General features: G+C 48.0%; 1 protein-coding gene across 5 annotated transcripts in view; it reads left to right on the top strand.

The window, feature by feature from the left end:
* Positions 1-22,550, top strand: part of PALLD (palladin, cytoskeletal associated protein) — a 341,957-nt gene that overhangs the window by 118,871 nt on the left and 200,536 nt on the right. The window lies entirely within an intron of this gene.

Below are 22,550 nucleotides of genomic sequence, written 5' to 3'. Positions count from 1 at the left end.
TTCCTTTCTTTCTTTCTTTCCTTCTTCATCATCCTTGTTTCTCTCTGTTGAACTGTGTCCAAGCTCTGTGCCCCTTCGGCTGAGAGGTCCAAAGCTGGACAGAGTCATCCCACAAGGTGTGAAAAAGTGCCGGTGGCCCCATGCTCCCTCCTACCAGGCTTCAGGGGGCCACCAGCTCTCACGCTGGCCTTTTGCGCATGTTATTCTTGTTTGGCTGGACGTTGCTTAGCCTGTGTTTGTGATAAGAATCATTTCCTCCGTGGATCAGCTTTTCCTAGTGAGCTGCTTTTCCTTTGTTCCTGACCATTTCTCCCAACCACCAGCCCCATCCAGACTTAATCCCTTTCTTCCACTTCTTAATTCTCAACCCTCGCTGCCGTCCCAAGTAGCTTAGCACATTGCATGGCCTCAGGATCCCCCCCACCATAGGGGCAGACCCCTGAGCCAATGGGCCCCTCATGAATCCAAGCTTTTGAAAAGCATGGAGCCCATCCTAACACAGGCCTCCAACAGCCAGCAATCAGAGCCTGTTGGAGAACTTCCAGGTGCGGAGCCAAGGCCTGTCCCACTGGTCCCTCCAGAGACAGCCCCCCAGACCCAGAGCTGTCTCAGCAACAGGGGTGCAAGGCTCCAAGGTTGTGCTTTGGCTCAGAAACTTGGTACTTACAGACCTTTTCACTTGGCTCATGAGCTCAAACATCCCTCATGAAGAAGCGCACTAGCCCCATTTACAGATGAAGATGCTGAGGCCCAGGGAGGCCCACTGACTCCCAAGGTCACTCACCCCCATTTGAAACTCCAGGTTCCTGGCCTTTAAATTCCCTGCACTTTAACATACTTCAGTGGTTTTAAAACCTTAGGATTCCTAAAAGCCCCCCAGGTAGGGTGTGGGTTGTGTCAAAAATACAGATTTCGAGGAGTTCCCGTCATGGCTCAGCGGTTAGCGAACCCGACTAGCATCCATGGGCTTAGGTTTGATCCCTGGCCTCACTCAGTGGTTTAAGGATCTGGTGTTGCCATGAGCTGGTGTGTACGTCACAGACGTGGCTCAGATCCCACATTGCTGTGGCTGTGGTGTAGCCCAGCAGCTTCAGCTCTGATTGGACCCCTAGCCTGGGAACCTCCATGTGCCACTGGTATGGCCATAAAAAAACAAAAGACACACACACACACACACACACACACACACACACACACCCTAGATTCTAAGGCCCTGGCTCCAAGCCATGTTGATTTATGAAGCATGGGTGGGGCCTTGGAATCTGCATTTTAACAAGTATATCTGACCTCCTGGGGTTTCACTAGAGCAGAAACCCTCCCCTTCAATTCTCCTTTCTAGACCCTCAGTGCAGGAGAATCACCTGTGGCCTCGACAAAAGGGATGCACAGAAACCAGACTGTAGCTTGAAAGGTGCTCCCCCACCCCACCCCGGACCATAGCTGCCCAGCGCGGGCTCCCTCCTGGGTGTGGCCCCTTCATTTTGCCTGTTGGCCCCTCGTCCACAGACCCTTTCTCAGCTCGCCACTCAGCTCTGGGTTAAGCTCAGGCCCCAGACCTCATCCATCTCTGCAGCTCCAGGGCAGAAAGCCCAGCTCCTGGGAGCCTCTCCAGATTCAGCCACTTGATGGATCTGGGCCCTGGGTCCTGAGAGCTGTCTGATGGCTGTCCCTCCAGCAGGTCCAGTGGGCCTTCTGCTCCAGGGCCCAGCTGCACGTCCTTACAGCCCTCTCTGAGGAACGCTCCAGCCAGCTCCCTCAAGAGACGCCATGGGGCCTGCAGCCCTGCCATTCAGCAAGCATGCACTCCTCTGCCCTTTGCAAGCCTGGGACCCTGGTGCACCAGCAGTGACCAGGGTGCAGGCAGTGCAGTCAGCATCAATCTGGGACCCACAGCCCAGTGGGTACCGCCCAGCTCCTTTCCATGGCTCCTGCCTATGACCCCTCACTGAGAGACATCAGATGGTTACATGCAGGGCCCATTTTCTGTCTCAGGCCCTAGAGGATTCTGCGCTCATGGAATTGCAGGTGCAAGCCCACCTGCACAGGAGTTGCTGGGTCTCCTGGGCTGGAGTCTTCGAGGGACTCCTGCCTGTGTTGTTTCTGTGGGTGTAATCCAGGGGGCATGGAGGCCCAAGGAAAAAAAGAGTTTCCAGGGTCACAGCAGGTCATAGCGGGCCTGACAGTACCCGGGGAACCCAGTGCCTCCTAGGCTTGGGGGGCCCTTTCCACTCACTGCCCATTTCCTACCCCCTTCCCAGGTTCCTAGGGCAGCATCCCCTGCATGGCAGGCTGGCCCTCCCCAGACTTCCTAGGAAACATCCAGGTAGTGAGAGAGGCACAGGAAATCATGTGTACTTGACAATAAAGAGCGGGAGGCAGAGAAGAGACACCCTGCTTCCCCTACCTTGGTCTCTGCCATCTTGTGACCCTCAGAAAAGAAACTTCCAGGAGTTCCTATCGTGGCGCAGCAGATACGAATCTGACTAGGAACCATGAGGTTGCGGGTTCGATCCCTGGCCCTGCTCAGTGGGTTAAGGATCCGGCATTGTTGTGAGCTGTGGTGTAGGTCACAGACTCAGCTCAGATCTCAAGTTGCTGTGGCTGTGGCGTAGGCCGGCAGCTGCAGCTCCAATTAGACCCCTAGCCTGGGAACCTCCATATGCAGCCCTAAAAAGACAAAAAAAAAAAAAAAAAAAGAAAGAAAGAAAGAAAGAAAGAAACTTCCGAACATGAGCGTCCTGAGTGATTATCAGGCAAGTACCTTGCTTACCTTGAGCAGGTGAGAGCTTGTTGAGACAGTGAGGTCTTGGGGCTGCAGGACAGGGCGTTTGGGCCTTGGTGGGGCCCAGCCTGAGAGCCCTGGAGTTTATCTGTCCATGGGAGTTGTCATTTTGCTGAAACAAGCAGTTACCTTTTGTGTTACGACTTGGCAAGCGAGGACGGAAGGTGACTTGTTAAAGGATCTCAGCGCGTTCTGGCAGAGTTCCCTGCCCGGTCCTTAATTAGGTCAAGTTAAACCAAAACGGAAAAGCAGTCTGGTTTGCTAACCACAGTGGAAGTATTGCTTTGGGCTGGAATTCGTACCCAGATTGTCTGACTTGAGGATAATACACAAGAAAATGTGGGGGTTTTTTCCCCTTTGGTTTTGATACTTAAACTACTGGGACTTGCCGTCGGAAACTAACGTTTGTGCTGTTAGCAGTTATGGGAGCACCATGGCCACCACGTCCCTGTGCTGGATCTTGCCACTGTTTATCGTGAGTGCAGGACTCACTCGCTGCATGCAGTTTCTAGGACGCATATGCTGGTCCTTATGATCACTGCAAGGAGATCCTGAGCCAGGCATCAGTACCCAGTGTGTCCTGCCGGGCACTTTGAAACTGTCTGCTGAAAAAGCAAAATGTCCCTCCACCACTGAGCATGTGTGGGAAGGGGGCTGGTTAAGAGTGTCAGCACAGGGGAACTCCCACGAGGAGGTGGCAGGTGATCTCTCTGAAACCAGGAAGTATAAGCAGAGTCTACCTTGGGGTTTCTCTAATGTCTTCATTTAGTGATAACAGTCTTTATTAAGGCCTGACCGGCAGCCTCTTTCCATGTGCCTTCCCCCGAATCTAATCCACCCACCACAGAGGTACCATCATTATTCCAGTTTCACAGATGAGGGATTAAAGCACAGAGCCTACTGGAGGCCATGGCAGGAAGGACAGAGCCGGGATTCTGACCTGACACAGAGCCCACGATTCTGAGGCCATTCTTAAAACCACCTGGCGCCTCCAGGGAGGGCAGTGGGCACATAATCACTGCCACTTGCTCCGGGTGACAGTCAGGAGCGCTTTGGAGGTAGGCGTCTCGGCAGCATTGCTAAGCCAAGTCACCCTGCAGCTTGGACAGGCACATCCCTGAATCCTGTCCATGATGAGCCAGGCGGACCATGGCCCCGTTGTCCTGGCAGGTCACCCAGCACGGCCAACTTGGCCTCCGCTCGGTGATGGCACATGAGAAGGGCTGGAGGAAGAGCTGCTGGTGGTGCGGGACCCGTGGTGCTGGATGCCCTTGCTCCTGGGAACTGGTCCTCACCTCCCAACTGCTGCTGCTTTTTCACAGAAAGGGTTTGCTTCTCTTAGGAGCATCACCTGAAGTCCTGGGAAAACAGCACATGTGCGAGAAGCAGGCGGATTCTTCTTCTAACTGTGGCTCTTCCCCCAAATACCGGTGTTCAGGTTCCTTGGCCTCTGTGTTCTCGTGCCCTGTGGTGCCAAGTGGCAGTGATGGCCCAGGTTCCCTGCAGAGGATGGGTGGGGGGATAGCTCAGTCCCTGACTTGCATGGTCAAAAGTGCCTCTGACTGTTCCCCCTCCTCAGCCCCCTGCCCTGTGCTCTGCATCCCTAAGTTGTGCTTAATTTCCCACGCAGAATTTGTGACTTGAGTGCGAGGTCCTCCTCATGGCTCATGGGGGAGGGGCTGTGCAGAGCAGGGTCAAGAGCGTGACCCCTTTCAGCAAAGGCCTGGAGGTGAGGTCCCTACCCGGCCACTTGCTGTTTGTGCCTGGCACCGTCCCTAAATCCCGAGTCCTCAGCTTGCTCTTCTAAGCAGGTCTAACTGTTGTCCTCTCCCGTGCTTTGCAGGGGGGCCTCAGCCACTGTGTGTGTTCTGCACAGAGGAAGTACCTGGAAGTACCTGGCAGAGTGAATGGGGCCATTATTGGTACCGTTAGCATCATCGGTTATCTCTGTGGCCTCTTGCAAGTTTTGTAAAAGAGCTGCTTATGCTGTGCAGAGAGGCTGTGAAGCAGATCTTTACAGTGTGCTTGGCCTGCTCACAGGGCTGGTGGGGGGCGGGGGTGGGGGTGGCACCAACCTTGGCCCCTCAGCACCCATTCCCTCATAGCCCAGGCATGCAACTGCCATGAGGATTGTTGAAGGAACATATGTGAGAATCTGACAGCTCCTGGGAGAGGAAGAAGGCACTAAACAAATACAGGGAATTATTACAAACTAGGAGACCATGCCCCAGGGAGCAAGCCTCTAGTGCTTCTTGCTGTTCTGAGGATGTGGGGCAGGGAGCCAACTCCCTTGCAGTGACAGAAGGACTACGCCTGTGGGGGCGGGGGGTGGCTTCAGCACAGCAGACCCAGGCCACCCAGGACCACCTCCCGACGTTCCAGAGCCCGTGGGTCACTACTTACAATGCTACCACCCACCCCGGAACAGTCCTCTCAGAACCTATCCTAACACCAGAACAAGCTCTGTTTTAACTGTTCTCGAAGCATCCCTTGTGAGTGTGGACCCGAGTCTTCTAAGAATGAGTTAGGACCTGGCCCACCGTCACCACGGAGCCAAGGCCACTGCTCTCCCTGATAGCAGTGGTGTAAGGTTCATCCAGAGCTCCAGGCAGTGGTTAGAAATGGCCAAAAGTAAATAGTGTCTTAGCCGTGATGCTTACATCACAAAGTCTCAGAGGGTAAGGGCAGCATCCATGTGAGTCACATCCCATCCGATATAGCATTCAAGAGGATGCGGGTTCGATTCCTGACCTTCCTCAGTGGTTAAGGATCCAGCGTTGCTGTGGCTGTGGTGTAGGCTATCAGCTGCAGCTCTGATTCAGCCCCTAGCCCAGGCACTTCCATATGCCGCAGGTGCTGCCTTAAAAAGAAAAAAGAAAAAAAAAGACTATCACACTCCATAACATGTAACATTTATTTATACTTTTCTGGTAACAGTACAATTTAAAAATACAGAAAGCTTCTCCTCATGAAGGTATAAATATAATAGGATCTCAGTCCTGAAAACTACTAAAAAAAAAAAATCAAGGGCATTTAAGCTCATGTCACATAAAAGAATATTTATGCCTAAAGTATTATGAAAACATAGTCTGCTTCTCAATGTGTGGAGCAGAAAGAGTTTGGGAAAGCAAAGCAAAACAAAACTGGAGAGCCTGCCATTCAAGAACACACATATCACTTCTCTCTGGTAACCCCTCCTTTCTTTTTTTCTCTCTCTCTCTTTTTTTTGGCACCTGTGGCATATGGAGGTTCCCAGGCTAGGGGTCTAATCGGAGCTGTTGCTGCCGGCCACGGCCACAGCAACGCCAGATCCGAGCCACATCTGCAACCTACACCACAGCTCACGGCAACGCCGGTTCCTTAACCCACTGAGAGAGGCCAGGGATCAAATCTGCAACCTCATGGTTCCTAGTCAGATTTGTTTCCGTTGTGCCATGACGGAAACTCCACCCCTCCTTTCTTTAAGCAGCTTGGAGGTGCTCTGCTTGACCATCACATTCAAGAAGAGCTGAACATTCATTGCAGTAGCCTCTTAAACCCAGAAGGGTCCAGGAAAAGCGTAGAGGTTAGAATTAACATATTTCCTGGGAGACTGAGTTAAGGTCTTCAGGTTTGGCTGCCCCACTGAGGCCAGTACACACCAAATTCTCCGGTGCTCTTTTTACTGTGGGGTACATTTATTCATGTTTTTCTTCAGAGTGCAGAAAAAGACGTTTCTGAGGATATGTGGAAAACAAACTGCAGTGCGAGGTCCCAAGGATAATAAGCCAGCAGGAGAGAGGGCTCCTGAATGAGCCTGTGGGGGTGCACGCCCCAGGTACTCCCGGAAACCCGGCAGGTCTGCAGCCAGAGCCCAGGGGAACCACTCTGTCCAGTGCACCCCTCAGTGTAGGGACTCCCTCCACGTGCCGAACCTTGATCTACAAATCGAAATTGCATGTTTTCTTTATTTCTCTGCTTTTCCTTCCCCCACCCCCACCCCCGCCCCAATCCACTCAGGTCATTGCTAGCAGCTTCTGACGGTGGTTTGACACAGCCCTCTCCTGCTTTCTGGTTTGTTTACTTCTTATAAAGAGCTAACATGCGCCTGAGAGTCCCTACCTGCCAATCCCATAAGCTCTTTTGCTCCTTTTCTCACCAGACCCTCTGGCATCCCAGACAAAGGAGAACCTAAGAGTTTACAGGAGCTGCTGGAGAAAGGCTCGTAATTCAGTAAGAGTAGCTTCAGCCTTGAAATCCGTCCACATTCACTAGAAACAGCTATTTTATAGCTTGAGAGAGAAAAATTAGAACGCTGTGTCAGATGAAAGGGAGAAAAGGGGCCACGGCACCGTCGCAATGAACTCGAATGCTCCATGAAGCCCTAAGTGAAATCTCCTTTGGTTCTTACAGGTGTAAATGAATAGGAGGTGAGGCTCTGAGGAAGGAAAGTGTAAACTCTGTTTGCCCAGAAGGTGAGAGGTGTGCGGGTTCATCCTGACACATCCAAGGAGGGGGCACTCAGAGAATCTCGTGAATACATCTGCCGTCGTTATGTGCGGACATCTTTCTTCTTACACAGACTGACTGAAAAGCACCATGTGCCCTGTTGTAGCCAGAAGTGACCCAGCTGCCTTCCTAATGGTCCTCTGATGGTGTTGCCGCATCGGGAAATATTTTATCCCATCCGAGTGCGTGTTGCCCCTGGCCCACCCACTGTCCCTGGAGTGACGCTGCAGGTGACCAGGCTCTCCTCAAGGCCCGTCCAACCCAAAGGACGCGGGCGCCTGGAGCCCAGACAGACCCCTGTGATCCCCATGATTAAGAGGCATCCTGTTCTTGGGACATTGACTCAGCAGAGCCAAGAATTTCCCTGTAAACTATTGCCTGGTTGTCACGGAAACACAACAGAATTCAGCCCCTACACACCACATTCTAGAGAGGTTCGTTTCTGATGCACTTGGTATGTGCCCCCCCCCCCCACCTCCGCCAACTCCCCTCAGATGCAAGGTGAGAGAATCCCCTGGCTGGTGTGAAATTTTTTAGCATCCCTTTGCATCAGGAGATCCAGTTTCAGGTCCTTCTCCTTAAATGTCTAGGACAATATGCTAACATTTGTTTTCTTTAATCAGGTCCCTTTAATTCTTACTGGGACCATGTTTTTAGAACGCGTGCAGTGGCCCTTCTAACAGTGGGAAGCTTCACAAAGAATATCTGCAAATATTTCAAGCTCATCAGCATATAAGCCGGGTGTGGGAGGCGCGCTCAAACAGGAGCAAGGAGAGATATTCTTAATTGCCTCCAGCACCCCTACAAGGGGCTGTTCCCTTAGCTTTGGTGAGCAGCTGTAACAGCTGGCTAAGCTTCCTGAATACAGTGCATCCAGCCTTGTACCAAAGGTTAGATATGCATTACCTTGTTTAATCCTCCTGACAACCTTACGAGTAGGGACAAATAGAATATGGGTTAAAGACCGCAGGAGTTAATAAATGACAGATGGTAATGCAAGTCTCCTTTCATAGGACATCATTGCCCTAAATGTATAGATTCCTTTTCCATTTTTAAAATGCTGCATCAATTGGGTATTCTAATATCACCATATTTTTTCTTTAGGTTGTCTTTTTGTACATTTTTAGTAAGTCTAACATGTACAAGGAATATTTGCTTATGGTTAAAAAAAATCATACAGGAAGTTCCAAAATGAAAGCTCTGTGTCCTCCCTCAGCCTTGGTCCCTCCACTCAACTGAAAAGCTATGAGTTTCTCCTCTGACCCCCAGACATCTGCTGTTCCCTCTCTCCGTTGTGCTTTTACTGGACAAAACACCTTTTTTTTCCGGCTGAGCATGCAACTTATGGAAGTTCCCAGGCCAGAGATCAAATCCGAGCTGCAGCTTCCACCTATGCCACTCAGCAGCAACACAGGATCCTTAACCCACTGTGCCATAGAGGGAACTCCTGGATGGTACACTTTTGACAGCTTCATCTAACAATATTTTTCAAATCTGCATGGTGTGGGATACCAAAGTTGAATTGCCATTTCCTCTCTCAAGGACATTTAGGGCAAGTGATTTCCTTTTTCTTAAAAAAAAAAAAATGCTAAAGTGAACATCCATGTATGTAGATGTTTTGTGTGTCCTGTGTCCTTGTGTGAGCCTGACTTTCCAAAAATGCAACCACCGGATTGAATGCAGGCCTGTCTAAATGTTAGTATTGCCAAATTCTCTTCTTAAAAGATTACACCAATTCCTAGTACCTTATTAGTTAAAGTAATTTTCAATGCTTAAGAGTGTTAGCTTCTGGTTTTAACGTATTCATTTTCAATGCTCTGATGACTCCCAACTGGAAAACCCGTGCACCCCGCCTCGGCCAGCTCCTCCTCTGCTAGCTGCACACCCTGTGTGTCACAGTCTGATTCTAGTACAAGCACCACACAGACTGTGTACATTCTGATGATAGTATTTGCTAAATATATAAATGTGCTTACACATGACTTTCCAAAGATGAAACAAGTTCAGACTTTAGAAAACCAGATTCTCTCACTCCAAGGATGTTTAACTGACCTAGTTGCAATTCAGAGATTGATGCAAGAAGGCCCAGGGTTCGAGTGAAATCCATTTTTCCCGAAGTTGGGACTAAATGTATAAATTCTGGCTCTATGTAATGCTGAAGGATGATGGTGCAGGGATCAATAAATCACGTCCAAGCTGTGTTAGAACCATCCCCGCTCCTCTGTGTACTAGTTACAGCTACATTATTGGGCTCCAGAGTGTTGGGCAAAGCCATTCTTTTAGCTTTTAACATTGCAGTAAAGGACCTGGCAACAGATTTAACATTTTCTTTGTGATGGCTAAGGTTACCTCTTTGGTCACTGGCCAAAAATCTTTCTAATCCTACCAGAATTTTAGAGCTATTGAATATGTTAGGTCTGAGTTCCTTAGAATCCTAATGATGCTTTAGAGGAATAAGAGGTGGACAAGGGGGAGGAGTTTCTACTGCTCTCCTCAGTGTTAGGAGGGTCAGCTGAAAGGATGGGTCGTCATGATGATGAATGTCTGTGTATTATGCATATCGAGCAAAAATACACATTTTGCATTGTATTCAGGAGAGTTACTTTTATTCCTAAAAATCTTTATTGAAATATAGTTGATGTACCATCTTATATTAATTTCTGCTATATAGCAAAGTGACTCAGTTATACATATATATATATATATATATATATACACACATTATTTTTTATATTTTTTCCATTATGGTTGATCACAGGATATTGAATATAGTTCCCTGTGCTCTACAGTAGGACCTTGTTGTTTATCCATCCTATATATACTAGTTTGCACCTGCTAATCCCAAACTCCCAATCCCTTCCTTCCCCACCCCCTCCCCCTTGGCAACCACAGGTCTGTTCTCTATGTCTGTGAGTCTGTTTCTATTCTGTAAATAGGTTCATTCGTGCTATATTTTAGATTCCACATGTAAGTGATATCATATGATATTTGTCTTTCTCTATCTGACTTACTTCATTTAGTATGACAATCTTTAGATCCACCCATGTTGCTGCAAATGGCATTATTTCATTCTTTTTTATGGCTGAGTAGTATTCCATTGTGTATATGAACATCTTCTTTATCCATTCCTCTGTCGATGGACATTTAGATTGTTTCCATGTTTTAGCTATTATGAATAGTGCTGCAATGAATATAGGGGTGCATGTGTCTTTTGAATTAAAATTTTCTCCAGATATATGCCTAGGAGTGGGATTGCTGAGATCACATGATAGTTCTATATTTAGTTTTTTGAGGAGCCTCCATACTGTTTTCCATAGTGGCTGCACCAATTTACATTTCCACCCACAGTGAAGAAGGATTCCCTTTTTCAGGAGAGTTCCTTTTGAATGAAAAGAAAAAGCCAAAAATATTGATTCTGCTTAACCACCCAAAGGGCTGGTTTTCCTTTTGTTTTGTTGTTTTCCCTTAGCACTGAGAGTAGACAACATGTGAGGGGGCAGAGAAGCTGGAAGACTGGGGAGTTTCAGTGTTGATGGGAGCAGGGAGCTTGTGAAGACACTCACGTGCACATGTGCACACACACGCACATGCACATGCACACATGCACACAGTGGGACCATGACAGAGAGCTCCTTCTGCAGAGAATACAGACCCCTCCACCTGTGTTCAATCCCAAGCAGAAGTCAGGATTTTTCTTCCCTTTTCAGGTGGTATGATTCTTCTCCAAGAAGACTGTTGGAAAAATAAGAACAATGGGGAAAGTGATGGGAGGGGTAGGATATTCAGAAAACTATCAAAATACATTTGCAAGATAAATTTCATGAAAATTATTCTTTAGTTACATGACAAATATTTTAAAATCTCTTCAAAGTGCTCAAATGCACTTTGGAAAAATTCACTTGTGCCTCATTGGGTTTGAATTTGAGCATGTGGTTTCCTCTGCATCAAGGAAGTAAGTAAAACACAGACCTCGGCAAAGGAAAATTGGAAACTTTAGTACAAAGCAAATTAATAATGAATATGACTAAATTTTGAAAGCCTTTCTTTGAAAAGGAATATTCTACTCTCAACCTATTGACCCTGGTTTTTGTACAAGATTTGAAATGCTTTTTTAAATTACATTGTGTGATACGAACTGTCAAAAAGGAAACGTTGCAGCATTTTGTGTGCTGGATATAAGTTCCATGTAACCACTAACACGTCCCCAATAAACCATCCTCATTAAAAAGCCCCTGGGAAGCTTGTTACCTTGATTAATTTAGGCTAATCTCCTAAACACATGATAATTAAGAGGATTGTGCCATTCTTCAGCATTCAGCACACCCGGCTTAGATCCTTTGTCCCTCTTCCATTCATCAGCTCTCAATTCTTTGCTAAAAGAAAGGCTGAAACCCTAGCCATCACGGTCTCGCATCAATTCTCTGTCCAGCTCTTGGGTCTTGCTGGACAAGCCCCCGCCAACTGTTCCTCCATCTGCAGTAGTTCTCGTGACAAGGAATTCACTCACTCCTTTCTGTCTACTTATCTTTGGTCATATGGAACCATTTTAGCCAAAGAAACTGCAGGGAATTTCTTCAGATCCTTCAAAATTGACCTAACCTAGTACGCAGGCAAGTATTTTTAAACCCAACATCATATAACCTGGAAAACCTGGACCAATGGAATGGTAAAATTGGAGGGAGACCATGATAATTCTCAACGAAGGAATCGGGCAGAGGCGTGCGTGTGACATGGCATTTCCATATTGCTCAGACCCTGCATCTTTCTCCAGCGTGTAGTTATCTCATTTTCCTAGTTGCCGAGTTTCCAGAACAACAGGCAGCAAGGGAGGGCTTTCTCGAAATGTCCACAGACTTGAAAAGACTGAGCTCATGGCCACTCTTCCTGATCCAGGCAACTCTTAGGAGCCCCACAGAGGGGCGGCCCAGGTGGGCCACGGGTTCTGGATGTCCTGATACACATGTGGGCCCTGAGAGCCAAAATCTCCACAAGACAGAGTTTGAAGACATCATCTGGGCCTGCACAGGCACACACAGGGCCATCATCACCAGTGCCACTTTTAAAATACAAAACCACAGGCGTTCCCGTCGTGGCTCAGTGGTTAACGAATCCGACTAGGAACCATGAGGTTGCAGGTTCGATCCCTGGTCTTGCTCAGCGCGTTAAGGATCCATCGTTGCCGTGAGCTGTGGTGTAGATTGCAGACGCGGCTCGGATCCCCCATTGCTGTGGCTCTGGCGTAGGCTGGTGGCTACGGCTCCGATTAGATCCCTAGCCTGGGAATCTCTATATGCCGTGGAAGCAGCCCTAGAAAGGGCAAAAAGACAAAAAAAAAAAAAATTAAATACAAAACCACACAGTTTTATTTGCTGTGCACACAAAGGAACTGTTGTCATTTTCTGTAACTGGTAAATAAGTGCTAAAGCCTTGCCCCCACCCACCGCATACTGGTTTTAGAGGGTCTTGTCTTGTCTTTTGCCAAGTCCTCAAGCACCTCTGAGGCCGATTTTCACTGCTGTGTGTGCTGTGTGATCACGATAGCTCTGGGCTGAGGGATATAAGCTCTGCATGATGAGGGCGGGGGCTCTAACTGTCAGAAAGGAGGGCTTGTTCATCATGAAAGTCCAAGTATTTTTCAGAGAAAAGGATTGAAGTCTGAACTAGATCATGACATTCATTTTAGCACTTCTTACCAACGGAGCCCACTGGAAGGACATGCCCCGTAGGTCACCTGCTCTGAAGGACCGGCTGTGGGATGTGCCCCTTTACTCCTCATCCAAACAGCTACAAAAAGGGGCATGGCCACCCACTCAGTCCTGCCCCACCCACCCATCCCACCTGCAGGTGGCCATCCAGCCAGGGGCTCAGCTTCTGGAGGCCTAGATTCACCCAGACCCTTGGAAGGACGGCTCTGCCCAGAGAACTGCCTGGCAGAGCCCAAAGCATACCCAGGCCCAGATCCAGACCCAGACCCTGAGCCAGAGCAGGCTTGCAGGGCAGGGGAGGCTCTTCCCAGAACCGGGCTCCAGGTGAGTGTCCTGACTGTTGATTCAGGAGTGTGCGTGGTGTGTGTGTGTGTGTGTGTGTGTGTGTGTGTGTGTGTGGTGTGTGTATGGTGTGTGGTGTGTGTGTATGTGCTGTGTGTTTATTGCTGTGTGCATGTGGTGTGTGTGCATGTGTGTATGTGGTATGTATGTGGTCTGTGTGTATGTGCTGTGTGTGTGTGTGTGTATAAATGTGTAGCAGGGGCTCACTGTCCTGTTGACAGGGTGGCAAGTGCCATCCCAGGTGCCACCTGCAGCATCAATGTCCTGCCACGGCATCTCACGTCTCACATCTCACGTGTCCCTGGCAGGCTGGCCCAAGCACATCTGGCAGGCATCCGCAGCCTGTGGAGGGGACAAGAGGACATGTTGGGACGAGGCTGTGCCTCTGGTTCTCTGGGACATGCTTCCCTGCAAAACACAGGTGGCTGACGGGCAGGCAGTGACCTTCACTCGTGCTCCCCTGCTCTCCATGTGTCTAGTTCTACAAAGACCACACCGGCCACATGGATGCTCCAAGAGGCCCAACTGTGAGGCCAACGTGGGGCCCAAGCCTCCCCACCCCACCTGTGTGGCCGAAGCCCCCTGGGGATGAGAAGGGTCAGAGGAGGAAGCCCCTTCACTCTAAAGGTGCAACTTTTCCACAAAGGGTGCTCTCCCCCATTCCTCTGCTTCCTCCAGAAGGCTGGCTCTTAAACTAGGAAAATGGGTGGGGAAGGGTGTCCCCTGCTGGGGGGGTGTCACTGCTGGTCAGGCGCAAAGAGGTCACAACGGAGCTTGGGAGGACCAAGGCCCGCTGTCCGGCGTGGGTTTCGTTCTGTGACATCGAGGAGGCAGCCCGTTGTCCCTTTGGGTTTCAGTTCTGACCTGGTCATTGCATGGGGCGGACAGTTCCAAAAGCATAGGAGACTGGCAATGCTTCTAATAAAACCCCTCCCAGTTTATCCCCTTTGGAACACAGCCCAGGCTGCAACAATAGGTAATGATTAATCACCTGCCATAACTGCAGCAACAGGGTGGCTAAGTCACACCTCTGCTGTCCCCAGGCCCCTGGGTGACCTGTCCTTGCCTGCGCTTGGAAGCCTGGGACCCGTCCAGCACGTTTTTACCACAAATGGCTCTGAAGCAGCTTGTCAGGTCATGCTCTTGGTTTGGTACTTGTGTAGACGATTGCTGACAATGAACCTAGTTTCTAGCTTGGGAGTCTGAGAGCGGTGACAGGAGCTTGGGGGCCTTCCTCCCCCCAGGCACTGTGAGGCTTGCTTGTGTCCACTCATGGGCATGAATCACACTTGCAGAGTCAAAGTAGCCTCAGAGGCCAAAGTCACTCTTTCACGTTGCCCTCGCCGCCAAGTCTCCGTGTCCTGGTTTGTCAGTCACAGTCCCCGTGTGTTCCTGGAGCTGTCAACGGTGGCCTCCTTCACTCTTAGAAATGCCCTGATGTGGACATTACATGGTCACCCTGAGCATTTTCCAAAAGGGGAAAGCCAGTAACTTTATGTGCTGTGGCAAAATGGCAGCTTATCAACAACAAAAAAAAAAAAAAAAAAAAAAAGGAAAAGAATGTTCTTAGCGTTAACAGAGATGCTTGGGAGGTTAGCAGTCAGCATTTCATGTTGAGTCCTAAGAAAATCAGAGCTGGAGTTCCCGTCGTGGCGCAGTGGTTAACGAATCCAACTAGGAACCATGAGGTTTCAGGTTCCATCCCTGGCCTTGCTCCGTGATTAAGGATCCGGCGTTGTCGTGAGCTCTGGTGTAGGTTGCAGACGCGGCTCAGATCCAGCATTGCTGTGGCCATGGTGTAGGCTGGCTGCTGTAGCTCCGATTAGACCCCTAGCCTGGCAACCTCCATATGCCGCGGGAGCGGCCCTAGCAAAGACAAAAAGACAAAGAAAATCAGAGTTAAGTGCACCCTGTTAAATCACACTTGGCCCGTATGTTTCAGGTGCCAAGTCTAACTGAAGGGCATGGCAGCCCAGGGCATCTGGCGCATGTCCGACAAGCCCTGTAGGAGGCGGTGGTAATGGTCCTAATGCGTGGGCAGGTATTAAAAGGTCGATGTTGTCAATCAGGTGGGCTCTTATTGATAATTCAACTGGTAGTGTGTCCGCACACACCAGCCTTCAACCTGATTCTCCAAGCCCGTGTTTCTGTGGTCCGGTCAGACCCGGAATGGTGCCTGCCATCTTTCTGTCTTGGAAATGCAGTGTACATTGAGTTCTAGACATTCTGTAGAAAAGACAGATGTTTAACTTTGTTCAGCCCAGTGCTCTATAAACCCGTTTGGCCATGGAACCCTCCTCCAGTAGTATCTGCCCACTTGCTGCAGAACCGGTTTCTAGGGATACATTTGAGGAGAGGCCGGGCTGGTTCATTCTTTGCCAATGAGGAAGTCCTTCCCCAAAGAGAGAGGACCGGGTCTCGTTCAGCCGAGCTGGTCCCCGAACCAGGCAAAACCAGAACCGGGCTGCAGACGCCCAGCCCCGGCCCCAGTGTGGAACCTATTGGAAGCAGCTAGGGTTTTAAAAGCTTCTGGCAGCACACGTCTTTGGTGTAGATTCCACTGGCCTGTTTTTACAGTTGTGTTTTGGGGACAGTGATTAAGTATCTGCCTGCTCAGTGTCCAGACATGAGGCTGCCTCTCAAGGTCAGAACAAGATAAGGTCAAGTCATTTCTGAAGTTCATTTCATCTGGACTGCTCTGTTCCTTCTATTTTATCGTCCTGTCCCAGGAGATGAAGTGATGATTAGAGGGAAGATGGTTAGACGTCAGTCTGGTTTCATTTCAAAATCTATTTTACCATTTCCTAGGCTTTGATTTTCAAAATTCCATCTATTTATTGGTCTCTTTTGGACCATAAGGATAAAGTACATCTGTCGCCCACACAGGTCCAGCTATGGGTCCTCGAGCTAAGCAGTCATGAAGTTATAGTCCCAGTAAATTTAGCCAAGGACTAATTTCACTTTGGTTTGCCTATAAATCCACTCGACAGAATACACATGGTTGTCTTGTGGTTCATGCAAACACATGTAAAGAATTAAGAAGTCTTTGGTGACAAGACAAAAATTACTCATAAAAATTAATTGGTGTTTAATTGAGAATGTATGAGATGGGATATTTGCGGGGCCTGACTACAGCTCAGGCACGCACGGAGTTCCTCTTGGATGCCCATTGCCCGTGTCATGTCAGTGCTGCTCCATCCAGCTCAGGGCCGAGCACTGCCCTGCCTTTGGGAGGGAGGGAGGGCACCTGGAAAGCATAACCATTGCAGAACCCTGATGTTGCTGGGCTCTTCCTACCCTTTATTTCCACAATTTTAGCTTTAAAGAAACCAGTTCCCTCTTTTTCTGCAAGCACGGCCTCCATGAAGCCGCATGGCTGCTTGCACTTCACAGCGGGGGCAGCTGTGGGCTGGATTTGCCTTGAAGGTGAATTTTCTGGGAAGTTTGAATCAGTGCAGTTGAGAAGCAAAATAGAAATCCTTGAACATACCTCAGTTTCCCCATAAGCCTAAGGAAACAGCCTCATAAGAGAAAATGAGGGCGTTCCCGCTGTGGCACAGTGGGTTAAGGATCCAGCATTGCCGGAGGTACAGCTCAGATTCAATTCCTGGCCTGGGAACTTCCATATGCCATGGGTACAGCCCCTATCCCCCCAAAAAAAGGGGGGTGGGGGAGAGAAAATGAAAACACAATTGTTTTTTAAAGGTTTTTATTTAATAAGGCCTCATTGTTTCAATTAACTGACTTCTGAGATTTACCATTTTCCTTAGGCGAGTCAAAGAATGTTAGCCACAACCTGATGATGCTTTGTTAGTTTTATAAGTTGGATTGGTTCATATTAAAAGCCACATGTTTAAAATACAGAGCACAGAAAATTTCCATGACACGTAGTCGTGGTTCAAAAAAAGTAAGGATACCAAAAGAAACGGTCATTCCCAAAATACAGATTTCCTTTTAAGTGACAGTATTAGAGTAGTTGTTCCTAGCCAGCTTGGGAGCTGAGTGGTGCCATATGTGATTTTTCAACATGAACTACCACTGGCCTTTGCAGGAAGGACGTGCTGTCTTTGCCTGTGGATTTGTTAGTCCCTCATGTTGCAGTTGAGTTTGTTCTTGTGAAAATCAACACCATTCCCCTGTCTTGGAGAACAGAGCTTCTGAGCCTTTCCAGACGTGCACCCCAGCTCCAGCCTGCAGTTCTGAGCCTGGTGTCAGGTGTCAGGGTCACAAGGGCAGGAAACAGGGAGGGCCACAGCATGGAGGTAAACAATACAACTGTCTCACTGTGGATGAGCAATGAGATCCTGCTCTATAGCACAGGGAACTATATCTAATCACTTGTGATGGAAAATGATGGAGGATGATGTGAGAAAAATAATAAATATATACATATATAATATATATATACACACACACATACCTGGGTCATTTTGCTATATAGCAGAAATTGGCACAACATTGTAAATAAACTATAATTTTAAAAAAATTTAATTAAAAAAACAAAACTGCCTGACACTGCCCAGTAGAAACCACCAATGGCCTTCAAAGACAGCTGCTGCCTAGGAGTTCCTGTTGTGGCACAGTGAAATCAAATCCGATGAGAATCCATGAGGATATGGGTTTGGTCCCTGGCCCCACTCAGTGGGTTAAGGATCCGGCATTGCCGTAAGCTGCGGTGTAAGCTCAGACATGGCTTGGATCCGGCGTTGCTCTGGTTGTGGTGTAGGCTGGTAGCTGCAGCTCCAATTCAACCCCTAGCCCTGGAATTTCCATATGCCGAAGGTGCAGCCCTAAAAAGACCCCAAAAAAAAAAAAAAAAAAAAAAGACAGCCACTGCTCAGAAACAGCCTCGATGCCCCTGCTTTTAGTTGGTCTCCTGACCCCTTGTCTGTCCCCAGCCACATAGTGTCCAGGGCTGCAGGCAGATTCAGGCACTTCCCCCCATCCCTCCCGCCCCTGACCCCAGACTCAGACCAAGTCCATGGTTACATTTAACCTCACCTTGAAATGTAGAAAGTGAACAATTAAATACTGACGTTTTCTCTAAAACACCTTCTTGAATTTCAGTCCTGTACATCCTGCTGTGCCATAATATGAAACTTGGATTTCTGGCACTGTCACGTTTTTAGGCTGGAATGTTTGAAAAATCCTGAGGGGGAACAAAGACATTATGCAACTATATATATATATAATGTCGATTTCAAAATCCAGGACGGGATGATATAAGGAAATATGTCATCTAACAGAGCTTTAAATACTATAATCCTTTTTTCCTATGTGTTATAATCCTTTATGAATCAAAAGCAAAAACTCGACGTTCATGATGTGCATCAGCATTATCCTCTCTCTAATAAACTGATTTCAACCTAAATATGCTATCCAGAGCAAGCTGAATCTATGAGTGCCAAGCTATAAACCAATCTTTAAAGATTTTGAAGCAGTGCATGCTTCCACATGATGGAAACACCTAATTTCATCAGATTAGGTGTGGTCAGCATTTCCTTGTGTCTGTAGTTGGGATTTTTTTCTCTGTTTTTCCGACTACCAATCTCACAAGAGGAGCAGGCACCTGTACTCAGGTCAGTCCCTGGGCTGATTTGCAGCATTGAGCCCTCGCTAAGTGAATACATGGTTGGTTGAATGAATGAATGAACGAGTGAATAGGACCGTGTCTCCTAACCCCTTTCCAGTTTACTCCTAATTAATACAAGCTTATTTTCACACCCTGTTGTGGCCTCAAAATCTGCCAGCCAGTCTGAGCACTCCTACACATGAGCACTTCTTCATTCTTTTGATGGGGGGTTTACCACGCACTCTGGTTTGCAAGGTTTGCTTCTCAGCTGCCGTCGAGTGGCAGTTGCATAGCTCGAGAGATTGGCAGCCCCACCAGAGATTAGAGGAAGAACCAGGAGACCTCGTTACAGCATTTTTATAACCATAGTAAAAAGCTTGATGAAAGATGAAACTAAAAACATTGAGGAAAATGAAACGTTAAGATTGTCTGGATTTAATTGTCCCTGGTCTTTTTCATGTCTGGATACATGGGAGTTGCCTGTATCTTGAATATGATGCCAACTGCTTCACGGGTTGTTGGGAAATAAAATGAGGCCATATTTGCAAAGCACATGGTGTGTGATCGGCATTTACTAAATATTAATTCTCTTTCCCTTAATTTGAATCGAGTAAGACCTTAAGAACTATCACTGTTCCCAGCTATTGCAGCCTCTCCTCATCCTAACTGTGAGATTGGGGTTAACTGTTCTGTAGTAGGTATGATTACAGGTTTTAACCGTTCTATAGTAGGTATGATGGAGGCTGAAATTAATCAGGAATACAGAATGGGTCTGGAGATGGAGTTGATTTTCCAGTATGCTGTCGAGGGCCTGCCCACGAAATAAATGGCTTGCAGGTGTTCGAAGTGGACTGGGAAAAGGTCCAGGTGTGCTGAGGCAGACTTCTACCCAGTGGACTCTGCCTTGGCACACGGCATGTTCCTCACAGCTCCCTCTCCACCACGCCCTCGCTCTACTCGCACCTCCTAATAAAGACAAGCAGTATCTGGAGGACAGCGAAATGTCTTTTCTAGAAGGAGTCTCTGTACTCAGGAAGGCCGGGCCTCTGATGCAGCCTAGCATGGTCCACTTGGAACAGACCGGCTCTCTTCACCCTTACGTGCATGCGAATCATCAGAGATCTGAGCCATTGTAGTGGGTTTGGGAATGAGGGTTAGGAGTCTGCATTTCTATCCAGCTCCTGAATGGCGCTGATGCTGCTGGTCCAGAATCTCATTTTTCTGTAAAGTCCAGACGGGAACTCTTGCAGGGTCTGTGGGCCTTGCGGCATGTCACATCCACTCGGCTGTCACTGTAGCTCAGAGGCAGCCACAGACCCTGGGGAAGCGGGAGGGCACGACCACGATCCCAAAACTTCATTTACAGATTTGGAGTCTGACCTTGTGCAATTTCCCTATGTCACAAAACATTATTCTTGCGATTTTTTTCCCTAACCTTTAAACACACAAAAAAACCCACTTCTCTGCTCAGGGGCCGCAGGGAGATAGGTGACCTGCAGGCGGGGTGTGCTGACCAATGTCACAGTGCCACAGCCCAGGAAGGCCAGCAGAAGTGTCCCTAAGTGCCCATCTAACCAAGGTGATTAATTGTCCTCTTTTAGACATTGCATCGCCCTTTTCCATGGGTCATTTTCCCTGATAGTTGGTTCATATCTTTTTATGTCTAGATACTTACAACACAGCACAACCATGGGAAAAAAAATTATATATACATGTATGTGTAACTGGGTCCCCATGCTGTACAGTTGAAAAAAAAAGTGTGTTGGGGGAAATAACAATAAAAAATAAATTAAAAATAAGTAAATAAATAAAATTATAGTTGATTTGCAGTGTTATGTCAATTTCTGCTGTACAGCAAAGTGACCCAGTCATACATACATATGTGTGTGTGTGTGTGTGTATTCTTTTCTCTTATTATTTTTAAACTTGTTCTCTCTCAGGAGACTAGATATAGTTCCCTGTGCTGTACAATAGGACCTCATTGCTTATTCATTCTAAATGTCATAGTTTGCATCTACCAACCCCCAACTCCGAGTCCATCCCTCTCCCTCTACCTCTGTTTCCTATCTTTTTATGGAAAATTAAAATACTCCAGGTGACAGACAGATAGACAGACCTCTCACTGGTTCCGGCCCACCAGGCTTTAGTCTTTCCAGCACCCCCAGCCTGGAACGCAACACCTTCGACATGGGAGACCCCAGGAAGCGTGTGCGGTAGAATTGAGTCAGTGGAACGAGCCTTTCACTGGGCTGTGGGGAGAGCAGCTCCTGGTGGGACAGGACTGATGCAGCGGGTGGGGGAGAACTCCCGAGATGGGCACGGGGAGCAGGTAGGACATGAGGCCTGCAAAGGGAACAGTAAATCCATGCACACGTTTGACAGAAACGGAGGATTTGTGTAGGAACGTGGCAGAAAAATCAAATCAGGCCCAAGCTAGAGGAAAGCAGACATGGCAGGTCTGAGGTTTGGGGAATGGTTTGCATCAGAATGGGTTTCGAGAGCTTTCACCTGGTACAGAGCATGAGAAAGACTCCTTGGCTCGCTGGGATGAAGAGACCCGTCAGAGGACCTCAGATCGTGTATTGCCTTGTTAGTTGTCAGTGAGTCTGTGTCATTATTGGGCATTGTTGCATAAATAATGTTTACTTTTATCTTTAAAAAATGTAAAAAGACTTCAGATCAAGAAAAATGTAAGACACCATCTATTCTCGAGGTGGAAGATCTGGACTGTGATTATGGAAAAAATAGAGAAGGGAAGTTCCCATCAGGGCTCAGCAATAACAAACCAGACTCGTATCCATGAGGACTCAGGACCCTGGCCTCGCTAAGGATCCAGCGTTGCTGTGGCTGTGGTGTAGGCCGGCAGCTGCAGCTCCGATTCAACCCCTAGCCTGGGAAGCTCCAGGTGCAGCCCTAAAAAGACAAAAAAAAAAAAAAAAAGAAAAAACAGAGAAGGGACTGGAGGATGGTTCTCAGTCTGAACATCCTCTAAGACTTTATGAAAACAAAGGAAACCGTAGAAACAGCCCAGAATCAAGAGTGCTGCCCTTTTCAGTGGCTTCAAAAGTGATATGCATAACACTGAGGAGATGCTCAGTTGGCTAGACTTTTAAATGTTTTTAATTCCCAAAGTCATATCTGTTCTTTTCCAAGTATCTCGTACTTTCTTTTAATATAGCTTCTGGAGTTAATGTTCTACTAGCAAACTCGTTTGTTTTATTGACTTTATTTTCAGATTAAATATAAATAGATACCTATATTTTGCTATTTAAGTGCAGAAAAGGCTAGGCCTCAGTGCCATATTTTCAAAAGAGGGGACCAAATCCAAAGAATTTTATGGAGGGACAGACTCGGGGAAAATCCCTCTGTGCCGATTAAGACCCAGCTGGTCTGTTCTGTCCCTGAGACCGCAGGCCTTTTAGTTGTTGGTGGCACATTCCTTTGTATTTCTTTAAAATGAAATCACCCTGTGATGGGGGAGGGGGTTAGCACAGTTTCACATTTTTTGGTTAAACATCCTGTTGAGAGGTTGAGGTGCTCGAGGAATAAAAGAAAGGATGTGAGGAGCCTACCTGGCAACAGTCCAGCTGCTGCCTCCAACACTGCAGTCCTGGACGATGGGACAGAGTGCTGAGGACCCAGCGTTGCCGTGAGCTGTGGC

Source organism: Sus scrofa, chromosome 14, assembly GCF_054392235.1.
Source record: "Sus scrofa isolate SSC_HxYL_T2T_F1_AM1 chromosome 14, Sscrofa_HxYL_maternal_Yorkshire_Landrace_v2.0, whole genome shotgun sequence".
Lineage (NCBI taxonomy): Eukaryota > Metazoa > Chordata > Mammalia > Artiodactyla > Suidae > Sus > Sus scrofa.
This window is presented reverse-complemented; position numbering and strand designations above follow the sequence as displayed.